General features: G+C 47.2%; 1 pseudogene; it reads right to left on the bottom strand.

Annotated features, from left to right (window-relative positions):
• Nucleotides 1-24402, bottom strand: part of LOC111179005 (transmembrane 9 superfamily member 1-like) — a 74656-nt pseudogene extending 50254 nt beyond the window's left edge.
• Nucleotides 24403-24676: the final 274 nt, after the last annotated feature.

Raw genomic sequence — 24676 nt, 5'->3', positions numbered from 1 at the left:
ACAGCCATAGCCTCAAACGGGGAAAGACTAACTGCTACCCTGAGGAGCGCAGGCTACTTTTTTTTTTTTCTGGAAGGGGAAGGCTAATTGGAAGAGAATTACTGTGACCTGGGAGTCGAAGGAGGGGGAAGGAAAGGGAGGGGAAAAAGCCAGAGAGTACAGGGGGAACAAGTATTAAAAAGAGGGAGAGGGAGAAGATTGTGGGAAAGAAAGCATCTCCATCAACTCTGGAAATGACCGTATTACAGGACAGTATACTGGGGCCACCATGAACTCCAGGGCCCTTAGAGGGTTAAGATGGTCTGTGCAATAAACAAGCTAAAAAGCATGGTCTCTGTACCAGCCATGTCTTATCTGGAAACTTGTTGGAACATGCCAAGCCCCGACCCAGGCCTACTGTTTTAGCAACTGTATTCTTTTTTTTTTTTTTTAATATTTATTTATTTATTTATTTATGGCTGCATTGGGTCTTAGTGGCGGCGGCCCTAGGGATCTTTCATTGTGGTGCACGGGCTCTTTGTTGCAGTGCGCGGGCGTCTCTCTCTAGTTGTGGTGTGTGGGCTCAGTCGTTGCAGTGCACAGGCTCTCTAGTCATGGCACACAGGCTCCAGAGTGCATGGGCTCTGTAGTTGCAGTGTGCAGGCTCTCTAGTTGTGGTGTGTGGGCTCAGTAGTTGTGGCTCACGTGGCTTAGTTGCCCTGTGGCACGTGGGATGTTAGTTCCCCTACCAGGGGTTGAACCCACATCCCCTGCATTGGAAGGCGGATTCTTAACCACTGGACCACCAGGGAAGTCCCAGCAACTGTACTTCTAACAAGCCCTCCAGGTGATTCAGAAACATATTAGTTTGAGAGCCACTGCTGGAATGGAATGAGAAGCGTTTGGAGTCGTGAGCAGGGGCATGTCAAAGCAAAGATTGCACCCTGCAAAGTTAAACAGGCAAGGAAAACGTCATTCAAGGCTATTGCAATAAGGGAGAGAGGCCAGAACTCAGTCTGAACTTAACTCCCCTGGATCAGAGGGTGGAAGGGTTTTTAAATGCTGGGGTGAGCTAGTGGAAAACTACTGGGAGGTGTTAGGGCGCTGTCAAAGGCCATCTGTGTTTGCTCATAAACCTCTCCTGTCTTTTTATATATATATATATATATAAATTTACTTATTTATTATTTCTGGCTGCATTGGGTCTTCGTTACTGCGCACGGGCTTTCTCTAATTGTGGCGACCAGGGACTACTCTTCATTGTGGTGCGTGGGCTTCTCATTGCGGTGGCTTCTCTTGTTGCAGAGCACAGGCTCTAGGCGCGTGGGCTTTAGTAGTTGCAGCACGCAGGCTCAGTAGTTGTGGCTTGTGGGCTCTAGAGCGCAGGCTCAGTAGTTGTGGCACACGGGCTTAGTTGTTCCATGGCCTGTGGAATCTTCCTGGAACAGGGTTCGAACCCGTGTCCACTGCACTGGCAGGAGGATTCTTAACCACTGCGCCACCAGGGAAGTCCCTCTCCTGTCTTTATGGCAGAAGTTAGCTTTACAGCTGGGAGCAAGGTGTTCTCTAATGTTAGGCTTCTACCCTCCCTCAGAGGCCGAGAGATAGAGAAGTTGTCTCCTCTGATGATTGCCTTTCAAAGAGATGGTCCACAGGTCCTAGAGAAGGACATTCCTAGAGCCATATTGAAGGTGACAGGGATGAAAGGCAGTTTATTCCAGAAGGAGACTTCTTCAGGGTGATGGAGTGGGGAGAAGGATGGAGTGGCATGGGATGGAGAAAAGCAGCTCGTGTGGAGTCTTTTCTCTCGATGCTGCTGCTGGTTTCATTTCTTTCACGGGAAACCAGACAAGGGCACACAGAGAGGGAGGGCAGCTTGGGCTTGATTCACATGATTCTCTCAAAAGGTTTTCTGATGAGCTGATAACATTCGCTTGGAACGAAGTGTCTGTGGTTAAGAAAACAAGCCCACGGCTATCCTAGTCAGCTTAAGCCAGGTCTTTACTGCTGCACCAACAATTGTAACTTCCCATAGGCCTGCCTTTCAGGGACTTGGCCAAGAGGAATTGCCTTCCAAGATGGATTTACTGGAAGGCTTCAGTGCCTGTAACTGTGGGGTTCCTGCGGCAGGGTATGGCCACTCTTGTCCTTGAGCATTGGAAGTCCTGCCAGAAGGGCTGGCTTTCTTCCCACCTCCATTGTCTGCCGTGGCTGTGCTTCTTCCACATAACTGGTGACCGAGCACGCAGCACTGATCAAGCCTGAACTGTTCCAAAGGACGAAGAGGCTTTTTGCTAGTGACCTTTTAGATAATCTGCCTCACTCCACCCTTTTTTTCTTTTTCTCAGAATGGTAAGGAGACAGCTGTTCCTGGAAGCCTAGCCAAGGCCAGGCATGAGAGTGTGGCTAAGGCACTGTGGGAGGCTGTGTAGCTCCTGTATACCCAGTCCTGGTCACCACACATCCTACAGCACCATGGCTCAGCTGACCTGTCTCCTGCTCTGAACAAGGGGTGAGGCCACCAGGACCAAGGGCTCTGGTGCTTAAGGTTGGCTCAGCTGAAAGACACATGCACCCCAATGTTCATAGCAGCACTATTCACAATAGCCAAGACATGGAAGCAACCTAAGTGTCCATCAACAGATGACTGGATAAAGAAGATGTGGTACCTATATACAAAGCAGTAATTACTCAGCCATAAAAAAGAATGAAATAATGCCATTTGCAGCAACATGGATGGACCTAGAGATTACCATATTATCATTTCTCTCAGAAAGAGAAAGACAAATACCATATGATATCACTTATATGTGGAATCTAAAATATGACACAAATGAACTTATTTACAAAACAGAAACAGACTCACAGACATAGAGAACAGACTTGTGGTTGCCAAGGGAGAGGGGTGTGGGAGAAGGATGGAGTGGGAGTTTGGGATTAGCAGATGCAAACGATTATATATAGAATGGGTAAACAATAAGGTCCTACTGTATAGCACAGGGAACTATATTCAATATCCTGTAAAAAGCCATAATGGAAAAGGGAAAAAAATTGGCTCAGTTGAGTACCAACCAATGTCTGCCACAGCCCATCTCATTTGTAAGATGCTTCTGGGCCAACCAGATGGTGACATTTAATAAATTAAAAAGGTGAGAATTCCCTGGCAGTCCAGCGGTTAGGACGCTGGGTTTTCACTGCCAAGGGCCTGGGTTCAATCCCTGGTTCGGGAACTAAGATCGTATAAGCCTCACAGCATGGCCAAAATAAATAAATAAATAAGCTATGAAAATATCCATCATTACCACTTTACCCTGTAATCACTAGCTCATTTGTATCCCTAGACTGTGGGCTTCTTAAGGCAGGGCTGAATCCCAATAAATGCCTGTGTCAATATATGAGTAAAAGAATGAAGGAGAGGGCTTCCCTGGTGTCACAGTGGTTGGGAGTCCGCCTGCCAATGCAGGGGACACGGGTTTGTGCCCCGGTCCGGGAGGATCCCACATGCCGCAGAGCGGCTAGGCCCGTGAGCCATGGCCGCTGAGCCTGCGCGTCCGGAGCCTGTGCTCTGCAACAGGAGAGGCCACAACAGTGAGAAGCCCGCATGCTGCAAAAAAAAAAAAAACGAATGAAGGGGAGTCCCCAGGACTCCTTTTGTCCACTCTGTGGTTGCCTCTTACCATCCCTTTATTTTTCTGGGTTTTTTTTAAGAATTATTTTTTATTGAGGTAGAGTTGATTACAACATTATATAAGTTTTAGGCATAAAACACAGTGATTCACAATTTTAAAGGTTATGGTCTATTTATAGTTATAAAATATTGGCTATTTCCCCTGTGCTGTACAAAGTATCCTTGTTTATTTTATACATAGTAGTTTGTACCTCTTAATCCCTTATCCCTATGTTGCCTCTCCCCTCCCTCTCCCCAGTGGTAACCATTAGTTTGGTCTCTATATCTGTGAGTCTGTTTCTTGTTTGTTATATTCACTAGTTTGTTTTATTTTTTAGATTCCACATAAAAGTGATATATGATATTTGTTTTTCTCTTTCTGACTTACTTCACTTAGTATGATAATCTCTGGGTCCATCCATGTTGTCGCAAATGGCATTATTTCATCCTTTTTTATGACTGAGTAGTATTCCATTGTGTATATGTACAGCATTTTCTTTATCCATTCATCTGTTGATGGACAATTAGGTTCCCTCCATGTCTTGGCTACTGTAAATAGGGCTGCTTACCATCTTTCATTTCAACCATAAAAATCTTTTTGAGCTCCAGAGACCAAAAAAAACCCCAACAACAACAACAAAGCTGTGCTTTTTTCACCATTCTTTAGAGTTTGAGAATTGTTACCAGAAGGACTATATGTAGACTGGCAATCTTGGTAACATTCATGGATATTAAATTAATAAAAAAAACTAAGTTAACCAGAGAAGAACATCATCTAGCACGTGGTAACACTTTTTGGTTGAACTGCTAATAACCCAATGAATCCAGAGGAAACACCTATTTGTGAAAATGATTTACAAAAATGGCCAAACCAACATTTTAGAGTGTGAATTAGTCTAAGATAAAAGATTAATGCGACCACACCATAAATAATTCACCAAGGAAATTATTTAGTGAGTGCTTACCGTGTGCATGGCAGGCACCTGACCAGACACGGAAATGCTAAGACCACATTTACCTCCTGCAGGTCTCTGCAAGCAAGATACCCTGATGATGAAGAAAGAAGCCCAGGGAGCCTGGAATTGTGCACATAAACATAACATTTGCAAGGCAAACGGTTTTAAGAGACCCATTTAAAAGACACTATTCTAAATAAATTTAAAACAAGAACAACATTAAATGGTTCCCAGGAATACCCTGGCAGTCCAGTTAAGACTCCACACCCAGAAGCCTCCTCGCTGCCAAATAAACGCCACCTACCCAACCAAACAAACAAACCGCCCCCCGCCCCAAAATACATTAAATGGTTCCCATTTTAAACTGTTGGTCCTGAAGAAGAAAGTAATTTTCCTTGTGATATAAACTCTCAACACAGCAAAACCAAAGGATGATCTGGAGAAACTAGTTTTAGCCATAGGAGGAAAAGATTGGAAACGAACCAAGCCATATCCCTCCAAAGTGTCTTTATTCCATCTAATTTTAAGGAACAATCCGGGATGCTCTTGTAAGTATTTGCATGCAAAGGAGGCTGGAAATTGGCCTTGTTTAAACAAGTGCTCCTAGCAAGGCCTCCCTCCGTCGCCCACCCTTGGCATCAGGGACCTGCCGGCCATAAAAGAGGCAGCCACGTGAGCGTTGCAGCTGAAAAGAAGCCTCTGAGTCGCTCAACTGTTTAAGTAATTAATGCAGTTCTCCTGCTAAGGTTAGAAATGAAAGGAGGGGGGAACAGATTTCTGAGCGATCCACCACTTTGGGTCCATTATGTGCTTGCAAAGAGAGATGCAACGTCCCCACGCCCGCGTGCGGCTCTTCAAGCCTCTTGCGGAATCCTCCGTAATCCCAGGCATTCCCTGGAGCACAGCGAGGCCTTTCACTGCAGAGTGGCTCTCAATGGGTCGATAACCACAGGAAAGACTCTATACATTTATTTATTTATTTATTTATTTTTATTTTTGGCTGTGTTGGGTCTTCGTTGCTGCGTGCAGGCTTTCTCTAGTTGCGGCGAGCAGGGGCTACTCTTCGTTGCAGTGTGCGGGCTTCTCATTGCTGTGGCTTCTCTTGTTGCGGAGCACAGGCTCTAGGTGTGTGGGCTTCAGTAGCAGTGGCACGCAGGCTCAGCAGTTGTGGCTCGTGGGCTCTAGAGTGCAGGCTCAGTAGTTGTGGTGCACGGGCTTAGTTACTCCACAGCATGTGGGATCTTCCCGGACCAGGGTTCGAACCCGTGTCCCCTGCATTGGCAGGCGGATTCTAAACCACTGCGCCACCAGGGAAGTCCCAGGGAAGCTGCTTTTGATCCTGGCATAAATCAGAAGGAAAAAAAACAAAACAAAACAAAAGAACAAAACCCACACCTCCCACCACGGAACTTTAGTTATCTAAACTGGGATGTTTCCCTCCCCTCTCCCTTTCCCTCTCCCTTTACACCACTAGAGCCAGACCTTTGCAAAATTATGAAGAGAAATCTAGGTTCAGCATCCTAGACAAGCCTCCCCCCTTATTATTATTTATATTTATTATTATTAATTTTTTTTCCCTGTGTTAGTCTGCTTGGGCTGCCATAACAACCGTATCACAGGCTGGGTGACTTAAACAACTGAGATGAATTTTCTTATGAACCTGGAGGCTTGAAGTTGAAGATCAAGATGCTGGCAGGGTTGGTTTCTGGTGAGGCCTTTCTTCCTGGCTTGCAGACAGCCACCTGCTCTTGTGTCCTCACACGGCCTTACCTCTGTGCCTGTCAACTCCTCCTGTCTCTTCCTCTTATGAGGACACAAGTCCTATTGGATTAGGGCCCCACCCTTATGACCTCACTTAACCTAGTTGCCTACTTAGAGGGCCTATCTCCAAATTTAGTCACACTGGGGGGTTAGTGCTTCCACATATGGATTTGGGGGACGTACAATTCAGTCCATAGCACATCTCTTTCCTCTTGTTTTCACTTTAGCAGGCCTGTCCTTTTTACTTCTCTCCCCAAGACTCTTATCAAAATATTCACTCAGGAAAGGGCATAGTTGGCACTGCCCTAGGCATATGGGGAGGGGAGATGTAAAGAACTGGATGCTTGGGAGGTGCCCTTTGTTAGAGTCTCCTCAAGGTACCATGAGTGTAAAATAACTAGACTTCAAAGCAGAGTATGGATCCTGAGGAGTGCTGGAACTAAGTGGCTACTACACTGTTGTTCTCCTTTTCACATTTAGCTTCTAGATAAAGTGAGTCACACTTGTTTTATCCATTTTCTTATTACCCTTCATCCCCTTCTTATTCCCCGCTTGGGTTCCACCACAATTCTGAAATGTTTTTTATTGAGAAGGCTAAAAAATTCCTACCAAGCACCTCCTTGCGTTACACTGTAAAGGAAAACCTGTTCCTGTGCTTCTCTACTTTCACACTTCTGACACAAGATGTGGGCTTATTCCCACGCTGACCAATTCTGCAACACCAGCTGGGTGTCCTACAATTTAGTTCAGTTCTGACACTCCCTACCTAGAGCTGGCATCAGATTCCACAGGTAAGGGCTCAGTCCCACAAGACTGTCCCCATCTCCAGGTGCCAATCGCAAGTCCAGATAGTCACCTGTGCTTTTGACCTACCAACTGTAGGTCGGAGGTTCTCACGATCTCCTCCTCTAGTTCCATTAATTTGCTAGAGCAGCTCACAGAACTCAGGAAAACAGTTTACTTACCAGGTTACCAGTTTATTATAAAAAGGTATGTCAGGAGCAGCCAGATGGAAAAGATGCATAGGGCAAAGTATATAGGAAGGGGCATGGAGCCATTCTCCCTGCACCACCATATGTTCACCAACCCAGAAGGTCACCAACCTCCAATAGGTCACCAATAGCTCCAATGGCTCTGGAGCTATTTCAGGAACCAAGGCCAAAGACTAAATATTATAACAAAAGATGCTCCCATTCTCTTATCACTTAGGAAATTCCAAGGGTTTTAGGAGCTCTATGGCAGAAGACCAAACGTATATTTGTTATTATAAGTCATGATGTCATATACAACTATGCACATTTCATTCATTAATTTAAGCATGCATTCAACTGAGCACTGCATTTAGTCACAGCCCACTTTCCCCAAGTCTGCATCCCTGGGGCCTTGCAGACAAATGTATCTTTGGTTCTTGGATCATCTCCTTATTAGACTGGGTTATGCGATTGTACATACAATTTCTCTCCTCTTATATTTGAATTAGAAAAGTGCTTTTCAGATTTTAAACACTGTGGTTTGCATGATGTCATTTTAACTTGGGTAATAACAGGAAAGTGAAAATTTTGCTTTATTAGAATAATGCCATGCCTGTTGCAACTTTGTATTTTGGGGAAGGGGCAGAATTCCTCTTAGAGGTTGATGGCTCTTTTCTTTAGGAAAATACCTTGACAGGCCTTTCGGAAATAAAAGGTGGGACCCCCGTAGTGGCAAGGGTTGTGAAAGGACTGCACCACTGAATGTGTGTTCCCTGTATGTGAATTTAAGAGCATTATCCCGGAAGCTTGCAATAAAGGGAGGTTGGGGGACCAGATGTCCCAAAGAGGAAGCAAGGTAGAGAAGGGTCTCTGTAGAGAGAGGTGACCTGAACAAAACTGGCAGAGTCAGGACCCAAGGGGAAAACTGGTCCTTGAGAAATTCCTATTAAGGACTCTAAGACTTCATAGGTGATGTTCAGTTTTTTTGTTTGTTTTTTTTTTGCGGTACGCGGGCCTCTCACTGTTGTGGCCCCTCCCGTCGCGGAGCACAGGCTCTGGACACGCAGGCTCAACGGCCATGGCTCACGGGCCCAGCCGCTCCGCGGCATGTGGGAACCTCCCGGACCGGAGCACAAACCCGTGTCCCCTGCATCGGCAGGCGGACTCTCAACCACTGCACCACCAGGGAAGCCCGATGTTCAGTTTTAAGTTATTTCTAGCCTTATGCTCTGCTATGTCTCCTCTTTTATCTGCGAATAGTTGGTAAATGTCTGTTACACATAACAACTTTGTGCCAGTGGGGCTTGGGTAACGAGAGTAACCGTGGCCACCATCGAGGGTCATGGTGAGGGACAGGACAGCAGAGAGAGAAGAGGAGAGAACAAGCTGGAGCCCCTCTCTCCAAGGTTTAAGCAAGAGAGGAGAGACCCAGATCCTTTAGAGGCCTTAGGGTGGGTCTTCAATATCCACGTAGATAATCCACTCAACAGTAATCCCTCATCTCCTCATTTCCATTGATCTTGTCTTCCAGCCTGTCTCAGCCACGCACTCTCATGGTCTTATCAATTGCTGCATCTCTTCCAAAAGTTTGATTTCAAGCATCCTAACCCCTGATTACCCTTGCATACCCTTTCGGCTCTCTCCCTGTAGCACCTCTGCTCAAAAAATGATCAAGCACGCATGGATTTTTAACCCATTGGCTTTCCCATCTCTGCATTGCTATTAACCCTTTCATAACCTCACTTATCTCTTAACCCAGCCGAGAGTCTTTGGGTCATTCTTAAAATCATCTTCAGCTCTTCCTTCCATCGGTTTTTCTTGGCAAGACTCCAGTGCCACTTAGATCCAGCTCTCTGCCTATTCTCTGTCGACACCTGAAGAAAGCTGATGGCTACTGGGAGCAATCATACGCTCTGCTGATTGGTGTCTCTTTAACTTTATGAACTCAAACTTCAAGTGGGCTGTTATCAGTCTGGGTCCAACGAGGCAAAAAGAAACTTAAGTGTTTAAAAGAGTGGGAATCTGATACAGGGAATTGGTTCTGTAAGTGTTGGTCAGACTGAGAAGTCCAGGTCGCCGGAGAGGCAACCCGAAGCTTAGCAGTAGCATGGAGCTCTACCAGCCTTAGGTTGGAGACAAAGAAGGAGACAGCATCACCAGGGCGCAGGACCAAAGTCACTGGGTGACAGGTGACCACAGTAGGAATGTTCAGAGAGAGGCAAGATGAGATGATATAGCCCGCGTGGATCAGTCCCCTGCAATAGTTTGTTCACACTAAAATAGACACTTATCCTAGATACAGATTTGCCTTCCCTGCCTGAGATACATCTGCCCAAACCACATGCGGCCGGACTCACAACTATTGCATATACGCACTTGTGGCTCCAGCATCATACAACTCTACTGCACCATGATCTAACACGTGAGTACAGAAATCTGAGGTCTTGAAGAAGGCAAGAAACCCTTAAGAGGGCTGAGTAGGGGCTGGGCTGAGAATTACTTAGGTTATCAAACTAGTGTTAGTTTTCCCTCTGAGGGGACAGAAGAGCAGTCTGAGAACAAGAAGGTGCTGGAGATCCATAGTTGACAACTGACCGCACAATCATTCTCCAGCTGAGGGTAACCCAGCCTCAGCCTCTGGTCATGTTGGCCATCGTCAGACAGGAGCTGCCTTCTTTATTTTCTAATTAAGCATTTCTCTTGTCTTTCCTCCACAATTCTCCCTTGGGGAAGAGACGACCTCTTTGGGATTTCTTAATTCTCTATGAATTTCTTCTAAATGAGGCTCCATGTAGCCTGGCTTGGGGGCATTCCCAGATTCAACAGACCCTCTGGCCTAATCTTTCAACCTGGGGACGACTATGCCATCCCTACAGCCACCCAGGGTGTGTCGGGTAGATCCAGGTTGCCATCCAAGAGCTGTCTCCCAGGTAGACAGACCCCAGGGAAGGAGGGAGCTCTGTGGGCTCCGGGAGTGCACTGCATTTTGGGGTGTTCAAAAGAGAGAGATGAAGGGAAACTGCTTTTCAAAGGGAAGTAGACGCTGATGTTCTCGTTAGTTCATCAGTTAGAGACCCCAAACCAGATCCATCAGGGTTACCATGTGAGCCCCACGATGGGCCATTTTGCAATTACTTGGATTATTTCAGCTATGTTTATCCTTAACATCACACACTTGATGAAGTTCACGAGCACATTGTGACCTGTGACTTTTCTTGTGACCTCTTGGGGCTAAAATTAAGCACAAAATTCTGCCCTCTCCTCAGGATGTTTAAACATTAGTGATCAGATCCTGTTATGGACTGAATTGTATCCCCTCACAAAGTCATATTATTGAAGCCCTAATCTCCAGTACCTCAGAATGTGACTGTATTTGGAGATAGGACCTTTAAAGAGGCAATTAAAATAAAATGAGGCTGACTGTGGAAAACAGCATGGACGTTCCTTAGAAAACTAAAAAAAGAAAAGATGAAAACTCTAATTTGAAAAGACACATGCACCCCAATGTTCACAGCAACCCTATGTACAATAGCCAAGACATGGAAGCAACCTAAATATCCAACAGAGGAATGGATAAAGAAGATGTGGTACATGTATACACTGGAATATTACTCAGCCACAGAAAAGAATGAAATAATGCCATTTGCAGCAACATGGATGGACCTAGAGATCATCACACTTAGTGAAGTTAGTCAGTCAGAGAAAGACAAATAGTGTATGATATCACTTACACGGAATCTAAAAAAACAATACAAACGAATCTATATACAAAACAGATACAGACTCACAGACAGAAAACATACTTGTGGTTACAAAAGGAGAATGTGAGGGGAGGAATAAATTAGGAGTATGGAATTGACAGATACAAACTATTATACATCAAATAGACAAGCAACAGGATTTACTGTATGGCACAGGGAACTATATTCAGTATTTTGTAATAACTTACAATGGAAAATGAATCTGACAAAAAAGTGTAACCAAATCACTTTGCTGGACACCTGAAATGAACACAATACTGTAAATCACTATACTTCAATTACAAAAAAAAAGAATAGTAATGCACACACAAAATAAAATGAGACTGCTTGTATGTGCTCTAGTCCAGTCTGGCTTGTGTCCTTCTAAGAGGAGGAGAATAGGACACACAGAGAGATCTGGAATGCTCACACAGGGAAATGGCCATGTGAGGACACAGCAAGCCACAGAGAGAGGCCTCAGAAGGAAACAAACTGTCCTCACCTTGGCCTTGGCCTTCCAGCCCCCAGAACTGTGATACTTTGTTATGGCAGCCAAGCAGACTAAGATAGGTCCTTTAGACTTGGGAGGCGGGGTGGGGGGGTCGTGGGAATGCTGTGATGGTCCACGGGTGGGAAGGGTCTGTGTGGGAAATGGCCCACCAGTCGCTCTGGGGACCGCTGCAGGCTCCGACTCTGCACCACCCAGCCTGCCTGCTGCCCTCTCTCTTCAGGACACACTATTCCCTGATGTGGGTGGGACTTGTGCCCTGGTGTCAGAGTTGGAGAGAAAATAGAATCGAGATGTGGGTTAGCAGTAGGATGGGGAAGGAAGAAAAAAGCAAATTCATTTATAGTCTGTGGAGAGCCAACCAAGGATCCCGGTGGGAAACAGGGCCGGGCAGAAGGCTCCGCTTTCCTAAATAGAACTCTGTTTTGACACTCTCCCTGCAGCTGTTCCACCCCACGCTTGTCTGTCTCGCCAAGGGCGCCGGTAAAAAGCAGCAGGACTTTAGCCTCTCACGGCGCCATCTGGTGGCGCGCAGGGAGAGGTACAGTGGTTCTTGTGCCCACAGCCCGGTCTCCCCACAGCCAGAGAAATGCCTTCTGTTCTTTAAGAGTAATAGAGGGGTGGGAAGCAGCCGCGGGGCGCAGGGAGATCAGCTCGGTGCTTTGCGGCCGCCTGGAGGGGTGGGATAGGGATAGGGAGGGCGGGAGGGAGATGAAAGAGGGAGGGTATATGGGGACATATGTATATGTATGACTGATTCACTTTGTTATAGATCAGAAACTAACACACCATGGTAAAGCAATTACACTCCAATAAAGATGTAAAAAAAAAAAAAGGAGTAAGAGAGGGGTGGATACAAAGACACTAGGGAAGAAAGGGAGGGTGCAGAGAGCACTGGACTGGGGTGAAAAAGGGGCTCTGGCTTTGAATCTTACGAGCTGCACAATCCTGGGCACGCTGATGAATCTCTTTGTGCCTCAGTTTCTTCATGTAAAAAAGATGGGTGACTGATACCAACAGGATTTCGTAAGGATTCATTGTGATAAAGCCCCCAGAACAGGAGGGTGGTGCCTCGGTGAATGCTTCATCCCTGCTTTTCTTCACTCCTCCTTGTGTTCTGCCCCCGTCTCCCCGCCCCGACACGATTTTGTAAATAATCAACAGTTATTACTGCTGCAGGCACGGCCTTTTTAATTTTAGCGGAGGGGCTGAGGGGACGGGGTCTGGAAGAACCTGAAACTGTGTGTTGGGAGAGCAGCAGGGAGTGGGTCCCGGGAGTCCCAGCTGGGACTGGGAGACCCCTAGGCTCTGCCCTCACAGGAATCAGAGTAGCTCAGACCTGTCCTTAGACCTGACCTTGACTTCTTGTTTCAGAAGAGGATCCTGCCTACCTGTGGTAAGGGACAGGAGGTGGCAGGCTCCCATCACCTCAGGCATCCAGGCACTGGTGATTGCTTTGCATTATTTATTTTTGAGATCTCCTCCAGGCCTAGGGATATTATAAATCCGTGAACTAAAGCAACATTGACAAGAGCACCAATTATCTAAACATGCAGTGCAAAACAGCCTAACATCTTGCATATACAGAACATCTGCAATTTGGGTTAAAAAGTGAGAGGGAGGAGAAAGGGGCGCTGCATGCTGAGAAGGGGTTCCAACATATTAAAGGTAACTGAAATATTTTCCCCACACATTAAAAAAATAATAATAAGTAAACCTGATGGTCTCTCTCCTGCCAGCACTGGGATATAGGGCATGTGTTGATATATGGCAGCTCTTGCAGATGCCGTGTTCTTTCCTGGAGGCTCCCTTTGCCTTCTCTAACACACTAGCCTTGAAATACATAATTCAGCGGGACAAGGGTCCCAACCAGAGACCTGGAAAAATATTCATCGCACATGAAAGAAGATTCAGGGACAGGCTCTTAAGCCCTCTTGGGGCCCTGGAGTCTTAAGATCAATGACTTTGAGCCTCTTGGGTGTTCTGGGCTCCTACTTCTTGTCATATCCAATGCACACACAGGTACCTCGAACTGAGCCCCCTCCTTTTATCCAGTTCCTCTCTCAGTAAATTGCACTAATGATTTCAGTTAAAATCATTAATCTACCTGGTTGCTCAAGTCAGAAACCAGAAATGTGAGAATCCTTAACTCCTGCCTTCCCGCTGCCTCACCCCTGTATCAGACGTATTAGCACACCGTGCCTGATGCCTTAACCTTATGTCTCTCCTGAGTCCTCTGCCACACGCTCTACCTAGGCTCCACTGTGGTTGGCCGACTCCCTGTGGGGTATCTGTAATCTGCCATCTGAGGACCCCCAGCCATACTGGCGGTGTCCCTGGCTCCTGTCTGAAGTGCCACATGGCAGGGCTTGGGGTAATGTCAGGCCAAATGATACGAGAAGGCTGAGTCACTAACCTGTAGCAAGGGTGTCCCAGTGACTTTGGGGGTGACAAATTACCCCAAAGTTCAGGGGCTTAAAACAATCATTTAATTAGGCTCGTGGACTATGTGGGTCAGTAGGGCACAGGAGGACTGGCCTGTCTCTGTTCCTTGATGTCTGAAGCCGGAGCTGGGTGACTCATGGCTATGAGTGACCCTATGCTCGTGCAATAGAATCATCTGAAAGTATCTTCACTCCCAGGGCCAGCAGTGCATGCTGGCTGTTGACAGGGTCTGTGGTTGGAGCTGTGAAGCAGAGCCCCTCCACCTGGGCTCTCTGTGTGGCCTGGGCTTCATCCCAGCACAGTGGCTTTAGGGTCGTCAACTCCTTACAGGACAGCCAAGGACTCCAAGCACTGGTGCTCCAGTGAACAAGGCAGAACCCGCATGGCTTTTTATGACCTGGCCTTGGAAGTCCTACAGCATCACTTCTGCTGTGTTCTCCTGGATATGAGTGAGTAATTCAGGCCAGTCCAGATTCACGATAGGAGATACAGTTCCCATCTCATGATGGGAGAAATTTGCAGATGTGGGTTTTTTTGTTTTTTTGTTTTTTTTTGTGGTACGCGGGCCTCTCACTGTTGTGGCCTCTCCCGTTGCGGAGCACAGGCTCCGGACGCGCAGGTTCAGCGGCCATGGCTCACGGGCCCAGCCACTCCGCAGCACGTGGGATCCTCCCGGACCGGGGCACAAACCCACGTCCCCTACATCGGCAGGCGGACTCTTAACCACTGTGCCACCAGGGAAGCCGTGCAGATGTGTTTTACTGGGAGATTTTGAAGACATGTTTTAAAACTGCCACGGGGGAGTCTTTGACCAGTGAGAGATGGGAGATAGAAGCTATATTCTCCTTCCTCTCTCCAGTGGACTGTCCTAGGGTGCAGTTACTCCAGCACCCCATCCAAAGATATCCTGGGTGGCTGGCTGGGTGCCTGTTCAGTGACTAGCTGTGTCTCATCACAGCTCATCTGGAGCAGTGGTCTGGGTGGAAACGCACTGCTTCCCGTCATTCTGCCTTACTTCCCTTTCCCTCACTCTTGCTGCCCTGGTACCGTGCCGTCCAAGTAAAGCACCAGCCTTTAAGCTTTGCCTCGGGCTTTGCTGCTTTCAAGAGCATGGGCTAAGATACTCACCACAACCAATCTGTCACCCAATCCCACTGATTTATTCTTTTAAGTATCTTTCTTATCCATTCATTTTTCTCCATTCACACCGACATTCCCCAAGACTGGGCCACACCTCCTCTTGCCCGGACCACAATAGATCTTCCCAACAGATCGCTTTAGATCTACACTAATAGTTCTCTCCCATCAGTCCACACTGAAGTTAGAGTGATCTTTTTGAAATAAATCTCATCGCCAAACCTCCCAGCCTAAAACCCCTGCGTGGTTCCTGATTCTCATTCTAAACTAGGGCTTTTCCTCTGCAGCATCGTTGACATCTTGAGTGGGAGAATTCTTTGCTGTGGGGCTGCCCTGTGCAGTGTAGGATATTTAGCAGCATCCCTGGTCTCTACTCCCCAGATGCCAGTAGCAGCCTACTCCCAGTTGTGACAAGTAAAAATGTCCCTGGAGGGGAGGGAGGCAAAATCGTCTCGGTCGAGAAGCTCTGGTCTCAAGTAAGCATTCCTGACATCCCCCTGCGTGGACTGGCCCTGGCTCACCAGGTGCCACCCTCTCCCAGGTCTTTATGTAACAGCCAAGGCTAGACTTTTCTCAGCATCCTCTGAACCATGCCAGGGCCTTTCCCTATTCAGGCCTTCTTACTGCTGTTCCTCAGCCTGGAACATTCCCTCTTCTCCTGCCTATCCACCCTCGACACACACACCTGCACAGCACTCATCTGGCTCACCCTTTATCATCAGTCCTCGGCTAAAACGTCACTTTTGTGAAGGCTCCTCTGGCCTCCCAGACTAGGTTAGTCCGGTGATGCATGCTCTCATGGCATCAGCGACTACGCACTTAACAGCATTCATCACAGTGATGGTGAATTAATTAGCCTTGGGAAGCCCTGTTAATGCTTTCCTCAAGCCTCTGTAACCTCCACCAGAGCGTGATGCCATCTTGCTCAGCCCTGTATCTCAGTACTTAGCACAGAGCTTGGTGAGTGGTAGGTGCTCAGCGCATTTGGGAATGAATGAATGAATGAACGGACAAATACTACTTACGTGTATTCTTGAGAATCTTCACATTCCTTTCTTTCCTTGCTTTAGATTTTCCTCTGTCACTATGAAGCGGGACTCTCACTGCATGTGTGGGTGAAAGCCCGGTTCTCTGATGTTTTATCAGCCAAACTCTCTGACTGATCCTGAGAATCTTTCCAGACCCTGCTCAGCTCTTTGACCTGCTCCTCTACAAAGAATTTATGTAAAGTACTTTGCAGAGTACTTTAAAATTTTACTAAACTATTCTAGTAGCCAGAGGTACATGGAAGGATCAAAGTCAAAGATGTGGTATTTGATTCCTCAAAATATTTACCAAAAGATGGAATCTCGGGCCTCCCTGGTGGCGCAGTGGTTGAGAGTCCGCCTGCTGATGCAGGGGACACGGGTTCGTGCCCCGGTCCGGGAAGATCCCACATTCTGCGGAGCAGCTGGGCCCGTGAGCCATGACCGCTGAGCCTGCGTGTCCGGAGCCTGTGCTCCGCAACGGGAGAGGCCACAACAGTGAGAGGCCCGCGTACCACAAAAAAATAATAATAATAAAATAAAATAAAATAAAATAAAAATAAAAAGATGGAATCTCCTCTCTTGGCTGGTTGTCCACCAAATGGGACTTCTTTTGTCTTTTCTCACCTCTCATTCCTGACTACCTCCTGCAGGGATGCCTAATGTGACATGTTGCGTCCTGTTTTGGACCGTTTCTCAATGGAATGTAAGCCTTTAGGGCAGAGTCTGTGTTTGGCTTGTGTCTAGTTTTAACCAGAACTAAGGGTTAAATTCTGGTCATTTTACATTTAAGCACCAGTGAGTTTTGTTCCTATCACAAGCTCTTGCTGGGAAGTGTCAATATGCTGATTTCTGAAAACCTGACATTTTTTAGGGAATCCTTTAGAAATGATTCTGGAAAACAGTGTCTGTTAACTGACTTGTTCCAGTTTTGCTGATGTGCATTCTCAGGGCATGTAGAAAGCTGGAGGAGGAAGTTTAACTGAGCCGGGAGGCTGGCCCATGGTGACGCTCCTGCTTCCTCCCAAGGTTGCTGAATCCCTGATTTCTGGTAACCCTGGGATTTACTCCCCCTAGTGGTTTGACGAAATATAACTTCTCTCGATGGAAACGACAAACTTTCATCTATGACTCCCAGCTCTGAATGTGTGGCAGCTCAGAATCTTCCGAATGCAAATCAGGGATGAAAAGAGATGATAAGCCGATGGGTCCTCTGAGAAGGGGATGGGAAATCGGATCATGGAGGTGGGAGACGCAGAGGGCGGAGGAAGCTGTTTTGTCTAAAATTCTGGTCCCAGAAACTGCCAGAGACTGAAATCCCGAGGATGCTTTGCTAACGAAGTCCCAGCAACAAAGGCGAGAACCAAACACAATCTAAGGTAAAGCAGGAGCGATAAACAAGAAGAAAGAAAGGAAGAGAAAAGGAAAGTGAAAACCAGGCATCCAATCTTTGAAATTCCTTATCCTCTTGCTAAGGTAGCAGAACAAAGCAGTCATAGGCCTTCATGCCTAGGTTTGTGTCACGCTAGGGTTTTCCTCTTTGGGGGTGATCCACTAGCATGTGGGACCCTGTGGCAGCTGACTACCGTGAGAGATGTCTTTCTCTCCCATTATAGTGATAATATCCTGTTAACCTCAGAGCCTCTTCTTTCCAGTTTAAAAGTAGCAACCCCATGCTTGTGGCTCATCTGACTGCATGGCGATGGCTGTTGAATACAGACGAAACACAAGACCTGGATTATCTACAAAATACAAGCCTACCCCTCACCCATCACTCCTAAACAATGATAGACACAGGCTTTAGGGATATTAACTCGGGGACAGGCTCGTGGCCAGTTATCCAGAAATATGTATACTATATATATGTATGTAGGTATGTGTGTGTGTGTGTGTGTGTGTGTATATATATATATATATATATTCTTTTTAAGATTCTTTTCCATTATAGGTTAATACAAGGTATTGAATATAGTTCCCTGTGCTATACAGTAGGTCCTCGTCATTTATCTATTTTATATATAGTAGTGTGTGTCTTTTAATCTCAAGCTCCTAATTTACTTTGTTATATTTCTTCTTCTGCAGGACATGACTGGGCCTTCGATCTGATAGATGGGTGTCTTGTGAGTCATGTTGGCTCAGGCTGGGCTGTGAGGCAATTACCATGGTTTGGCATGTCAGCCCCATGGCAGATTTAGTGCCACATTTCAAAGGCCGAGCTGCTTTTAACTGTTTGCTCTTAATCTGCGACCTTTTGTGTTTTCTTATCGAGAGGGGGAATAGCTGCCCTTTCCTAGGCTTTAACAAGCCCCAGAGAGACAGGAGGGGAAGCCACAGTCCCCCCTTTTTCTGAAGTAGCCCAATCACACTGCACCCTCTGCATGCTAGATTTCTGTCCCACCTACATAGGATAGGATGCCTAGTGAAGGGACCGGGAAACGCACGAGAGATGAACTAACATTTATGCCTTAAGGACAAGCCAAAGAGAAACGTCGTGTTTTAGTTCAGAGGAGGCGAGCTCTCTTCCTTTCGTGTGTAGAAATCTCAGTAAGTTTTCGGAGGCAGTAGCTGGCCGTGCTGATGTCACAAAATCCAAGAGATTTCTCAGTTAAATTCGTGTCTATTTCAAAAGCGCCTTTGGTGATTCTAAAGTGAGAACTGCCAAGTCTCGATGGACATCAAAACCAGTTAGCGGGCAAGTACTGGTGGATCTGGTGAGGAATTAGCTGGGACACCGGCTCCAGCCAGACTGCTCTCTACTGAGACCTTGGAGCACTCCTTCTCCCCCTCCTCAGCCTTGATTTCTCTCCTGTGTCTGTCTTTTCCTCCTTCCTCCACCCAGGCACCCCCCAAAGTCCTGCCGTGGAAATCTCCCTCCATTTCTCCCGGGCTGCACCCTGAGGCCCCCAGGATCCCGTTCCTCCCACCCTCACCTCTTCCCTCCTGCCACTGCAGAACCTGCCATACCCGTTCCTCTTCCTTCCCGGGCTCCAAGGACACCCACTTCGGCTTCCACCAGCTGCTTCATTCCCCCAACCGCACCCCAAGATCGTGTGTGATCGTTCCTCTTTGGGAAGCAGTGAGATGGAGTGACTAGACCAGCTTCCCAAAGCTCTCTGGGTCACAGTGTCCTTACCTGTAAACTGAGAATAATTTACAACTTTAGAGCAGTGTTGTGTGAGTTATATGAGCCTGTGGATGCTTAACCAACATGAAACTGATGTTCAAAAACAGATCCCGAATGAGGCCTAGAAATCTGCGTGTTTATATCACCTCAGGTGATGGTGGCAGGTGGTGAGGACCTCACTGAGAGACACTGGTTAAGATGGTGGTTCTCTACCTTGGCTGTGCACTAGAATCATCTGGGGAGTTTTTAAAAAGTTCAGGTGCCTAGGTCGAACCTGAGGTCAATTAAATCAGAATTGCTTTTGGTGGGGAAAGCTAAGCGCCAGTATTTTTAGTGACCCCTAGGTGATTCCAGTGTACAGCCAAAGTTAAGCACAAGGGCTTTGGGAGCAGCAGGGCTGGGCTATACTGACCTTGGGCCAGTCACTAACCCCTGAGCCTCCGTTTCTCCATCTGAACAATGGGAATAAAACATTTGCTTCATTGTTGATTAGGCAGATTAGTTGAGACATTTCTGCATGGGGCCTGGCACAGTGCTCGAAACTTCCCTTCTGTTGAGTGGAATTGGGAGCTGGGGTGGTGGACATCAGAGCCCCCGTCAGACTGAGGCCCATCCAGGGTGTCTCAGCCCTCTGGGCCCAGGGTCCTCCTGCCTCTTGCTGCTGTGGTCCCAGCAAGTATATATGAATCCAGCTCTGAGCATGGCCCACAGGGAGCCTGGCTTCTCTCCATGGGGGGGGGTGGGCAGGGAGTTTTTGCCAACAGCCGTCTTTTAAAAGTGCTTCATTTCAAATACTATTTGGTTTAAAAAAATTTACTAATGACTAAACGAAGAGGCAAATGAAGTGTTAATTCCTCTCGTTGTTCAACTGCCAATATGCAGCATTTTACCTCACTTATGGGTTACAATTTTCTTTACCGTGAAGCCACCTGAGAACATGGCCACCATTTATAATGTTATTTTTGTAAGAATATGTGCCTTGAGGTCCAAACATTCAGTTTACAAATCCCCTTTGGAGACATGAGGGTAGAATGTGTGTGTGTGTGTGTGTGTGTGTGTGTGTGTATGAATGTGTGAATATATGTGTGTGTTAGTGTGCGTATTTATGAGAATGTGAGTGTGTAGGAATGTGTGTGAATCTGTACATGAGTGTGTTTATGTATGTGTGCACGTGTGTGTGTGTGTGTGTGTAGGGCTGCGTGGGCTGGGGCTTGTCAACAAGAATTTCTAATTCCCCTCCCCGGTCCCTAGATCCTGCTTTACTTTATCCTCTCCCAAGCCTTATGTACACTTAAGACAACTCAGGTTCAGACCTATTACTGTCAAGAGCCGTTCTGAAGCAATTCAAGTGCTCTGTTTCCATTCTTCTGGGAAATTATAACGGCATCCTGTGATCATTGCTGCTTTGTACCGGGCCCTTCCCTACACATAGATCTTGTCTCTTCTGCGTCCACCAGGCCTGAGGGCATGGAGGGGGCGGCAGAGAGACCTCGTGGACGCCCTGCCACGTACCCCGTTCTGTGCTGTTTGCATCCTGCGTGTTATTTCATTGTCATCAGACGGACCCTGTGTGATTGGTCCTATCATTTCCCTTTGAGAAAACAGGTCAGGGGATGTTTAGCAACTCGCCAACACCATACAGGGACTGAGCCTAGATCACTAGCTCAAAGCTTGTGCTCTTCTCACTACACTACCCTGGGGACTCATCTTTAGTTTCCTCTCCTTTCTGCTCCCCTTTTGTCTCTGCCTTTGAGCCTGGATGGGACATTCCTGGTGTTGGATGGCTGTCAGTTTCTGCCTGAGGCTTGGTATAACCTGTAGTCCTCTGCCCTGTGCCCTGCCCATCCCAGGGCAAAGGGCTCCCCAATGTAGGAAATGCCTTAGCACTCTGTAGCTTCATTTCCACACCCAGGGTCACAGAGCAAAGTGCTCCAGCTTCTGAAGGGGGAGAAAATGTTCTGCAGGACCACTGCAATTCCCTGAATTTTTGCATCATGTAGGCTGGGGCATATTTTCTCAAGTTTGGTTAATCTGAGCTTTGTTTGCTGCGTTGTTAAGGTGTTTTCAATTGGTCAGGACTTCCAGCAAGAGAATGAAATAAACACTAGGCACGTGGAAACCCTTTTCTGGGCTAGTTTTCAATCAGGAGTATTATGGTCCTTGATAATTGTGCTCACTGATGGTTTCTGGGCATCCTCGGGCAGGTGGTGTGTTTTCTGTCTCTCTGTGGCCAGGCCTGTTGGCAGCAGAGACGGCTTGCCGTAGTACCAGTGGAAACCAGGACAACAAGCTGTCGTTTTTTGGAGGGACAGGGATAGAACACAGAGGGTGAAGTCAGGGAATAATTGGGGGGGATGCAACTGGTCTGAGAGAACATGTCTATAGTTATATATATATCTTTTCATCTGTCAGCAAAATTATTCAGAAATAGTTACATTTAGAGTTTACATTTCATAACAACAGTTCTTTCACATGGTTTGGGGTTGTTTTTATATTACCAAACTTTTCTCTGGTTTGCCTTATCCAGAGTATAATTTTGGTAACAAACACTGATTAACTAATAAGCTAAACTCACACAAACTCTTGTAGTTTTTTTGAGTTCATATAGGGAATATACACCTTTTAAAAACATTTTACTAGGGCTTCCCTGGTGGCACAGTGGTTGAGAGTCCACCTGCCGTTGCAGGGGACACGGGTTCGTGCCCCAGTCCGGGAAGATCCCACATGCCACGGAGTGGCTGGGCCCGTGAGCCGTGGCCGCTGAGCCTGCGCGTCCGGAGCCTGTGCTCCGCAGCGGGAGAGGCCACAGCAGTGAGAGGCCCCCGTACCACAAAAAAAAAAAAAGTTCTCGGCACAAGAAAAAAACTGTAATTATGTGAGGTGATGGGTGTTAACCTAAACTTATCGTGGTGCTCATTTTGCAATATATACATATATCAAGTTATTATGTTCTACATCTGAAACTAAAACAATGCTATATGTCAATTATATCTCAACTAAAAAAATTATGGTCACCACGATGATGGGAGAGTTGGGGTGACAGTGGGAGGAAGCCTGGCAGGGGGCTTAGGGCACTGTTGGAATATGCTGGACATGGGTTCAAATCCTAGATCTTCCATTTACTAGGGAGTAAAGTTAGAATCGGCTTAAATTAGCATGTTAATCTCAGTGGGGTTAAATAAGATCTTTCATCGCCTCTCTTTTCCCATGGGAGGTGGGAAAGGTCTCATCAAGGCCTTGGAGCCAGGCAGGGGACTAAGGAGTCCAGACTTTGGAAGAGAAGGAGAGGGGATTGTTTTCGAGCTGGCTGAGATGGGTTAGCAGCAGGTGCTGAGGTTGGAGGGCTAACCCCGCAGGTCAGAGCTTGAGGAGATCTGAAGCCCGTCGGGGAAGCTGTGCCCGATCCAGGTGAAGATCTTTGACAGACAGCCTGGACCCGCCTGCCTTTCTGATTCCTGTTCCAGGGCAAAGGTCACGCAGCCGCTTGAACCTCCTTTTTATTTTCTCTCTCCTTTCTCAGCTCTGTTCGCCTTATAAGGAAGGTCAGCCTTGCCAAGTCGAAAGTGCCTCTGTTATCTTCCCCTCGATTTCTGCGAATGGTCCCGTGAACCAGAACTTTCCACATGAAAGATGGCTGCTCTCTCTGTCCTCTCTGCCTGTCAGCAAAGTAAGCGTCCCGGGGTGTGTGTGTGTGTGTGTGTGTGTGTGTGTGTGTGTGGCAGAGGGAGGGAGGGAGCGTTTTGGGGTTTCTACTCAGTTGCTGGTGGTCCATAGGCTTTGAAGAGCACGCTGTGCTCAGGGTCATCGGTGCCCCCTTCCCTGGGGACAGGCAGGGATTTGGAACATTCCAGGGATTAGTTCTTCCAGTGGGGATGCCGTGGGCCTTTGAGCCCAGAGATTCTGCATCATCTGTAGTTACAACCCACAGCCCAGTTCGAGTGAGCATTAGAAATGCGGTAACCTGGGGGCAGTGGGCTATAAATATTAATCTGGAGTGTTCCAAAGGTAACATTGTACCTGCTTATAAATCATGGCTGTGATTTCTTGAACCCCGATCTTTTAATTACTGTGTGTTTCTTAAATAAGCTGGGTATGGCAGGTATGATTATCAGGTTAAAAAAAAAATCTCCTGCAAAAATATGAGCTTCAGATTAAGTAATTCATTCTAAATTTTAAAGTGCCTTCCCACTAGGATTATTCAATATCCTGATTGCCTGGTTAAATAGAGTTTTCTTCTCCTCTGGGGTCACTTTTGCTCAATTCATATTATCTTAGGCACATGCTTCCTTAACATGCAAAATGGGAAAAAGGGTCTGAGCCCTGTTGAGCACGACTTATCAAGAACACGTATTTCTTTATTTTCCCGGTGTGCTTGTACCAGGAAATGGGGCAGAGCAGCGGACTTCTCAGCCCCAAGCACGGAGGCGCCACGGTTTAGGATAGATAGAGTCTGCACACACACACAATGGCAGACTTGCTAGCCAGTCTGTTTTGTGAATTTATGAAAAGATTATACCTTAAAACACATGTTTTGTGGTTTGATTTACCGTCTTTTCTGGAGTAAAGCAGGATGCTTATAGCCAACTAAAGCAGCACTTGGGTCTGAAACGCCTTGTGTTGACCCTCTACACGTAGGCACGGTCCACCCCGTGTGTGCCCACGTCCTGGCCCTGCAGAGAGCACAGGGGCAGGTCCACGGTTGCCCCAGGCTGGCATAGCCTCTGCCATCCCCACAGAGAGGTTCTGTTTGCTGGTGGGTGCAAGGGATGGTGTGAATTGCAGTGTGAAGTTCAGGCAGCTGAGTTGGGAAGGGGAGACGGGGCCAATGGTGGTTGGTGATAGATAGGGAAGAGAGAGAGAGGGAGGGAGTTGGCATTAAGAACCAGAATTCACTGCTTTAGCGGAAGTCTGGTGTTTACAGAGGTGAGACGCCCTGTGCTATAGTAGAAGCAACTCAAAGCTTGAAAACAGACTTGTATCTTCTGGTCCAGCCACTTACAAGCTGGGTGCCCTTGGCCGGGAAAATCTGTCCTTCAGTGTCCTCATCAAAGAGGGTTAAACAGGACACTGGGTAGGAAGTGCCCACCATGGTGCCTGGCCCAGGGTTGGTGTTCAGCACAGTCACTTCCAGTCCTTGGCTGCTTCCCCACAGAGAGAAGCTTCTGGTGGATTGAGAGGCAGCCTTGTGGTGAAGAAGCCCAGCTGTGGCTGGGCTGAGAGTGGGGGGCAGGATGAGGGGTCTTGATTCACTTTCCCCAGCACACGTGTCCCGCTGAGGCCCCTGACCTGAGACTCCTTGGAACTGGAGCTGATGCAACTGAGTCCTCCTTCCTGGGGCTGGAGGTGGGCGGGGTCTTCCATTT

The sequence above is a fragment of the Delphinapterus leucas genome, chromosome 5 (assembly GCF_059928025.1).
Source record: "Delphinapterus leucas isolate spDelLeu-1000000601 "Yukka" chromosome 5, BTC_Dleu_Yukka2, whole genome shotgun sequence".
NCBI lineage: Eukaryota > Metazoa > Chordata > Mammalia > Artiodactyla > Monodontidae > Delphinapterus > Delphinapterus leucas.
The sequence above is the reverse complement of the archived record's forward strand: the minus strand, read 5'-3'. Positions and strand labels throughout refer to the sequence as shown.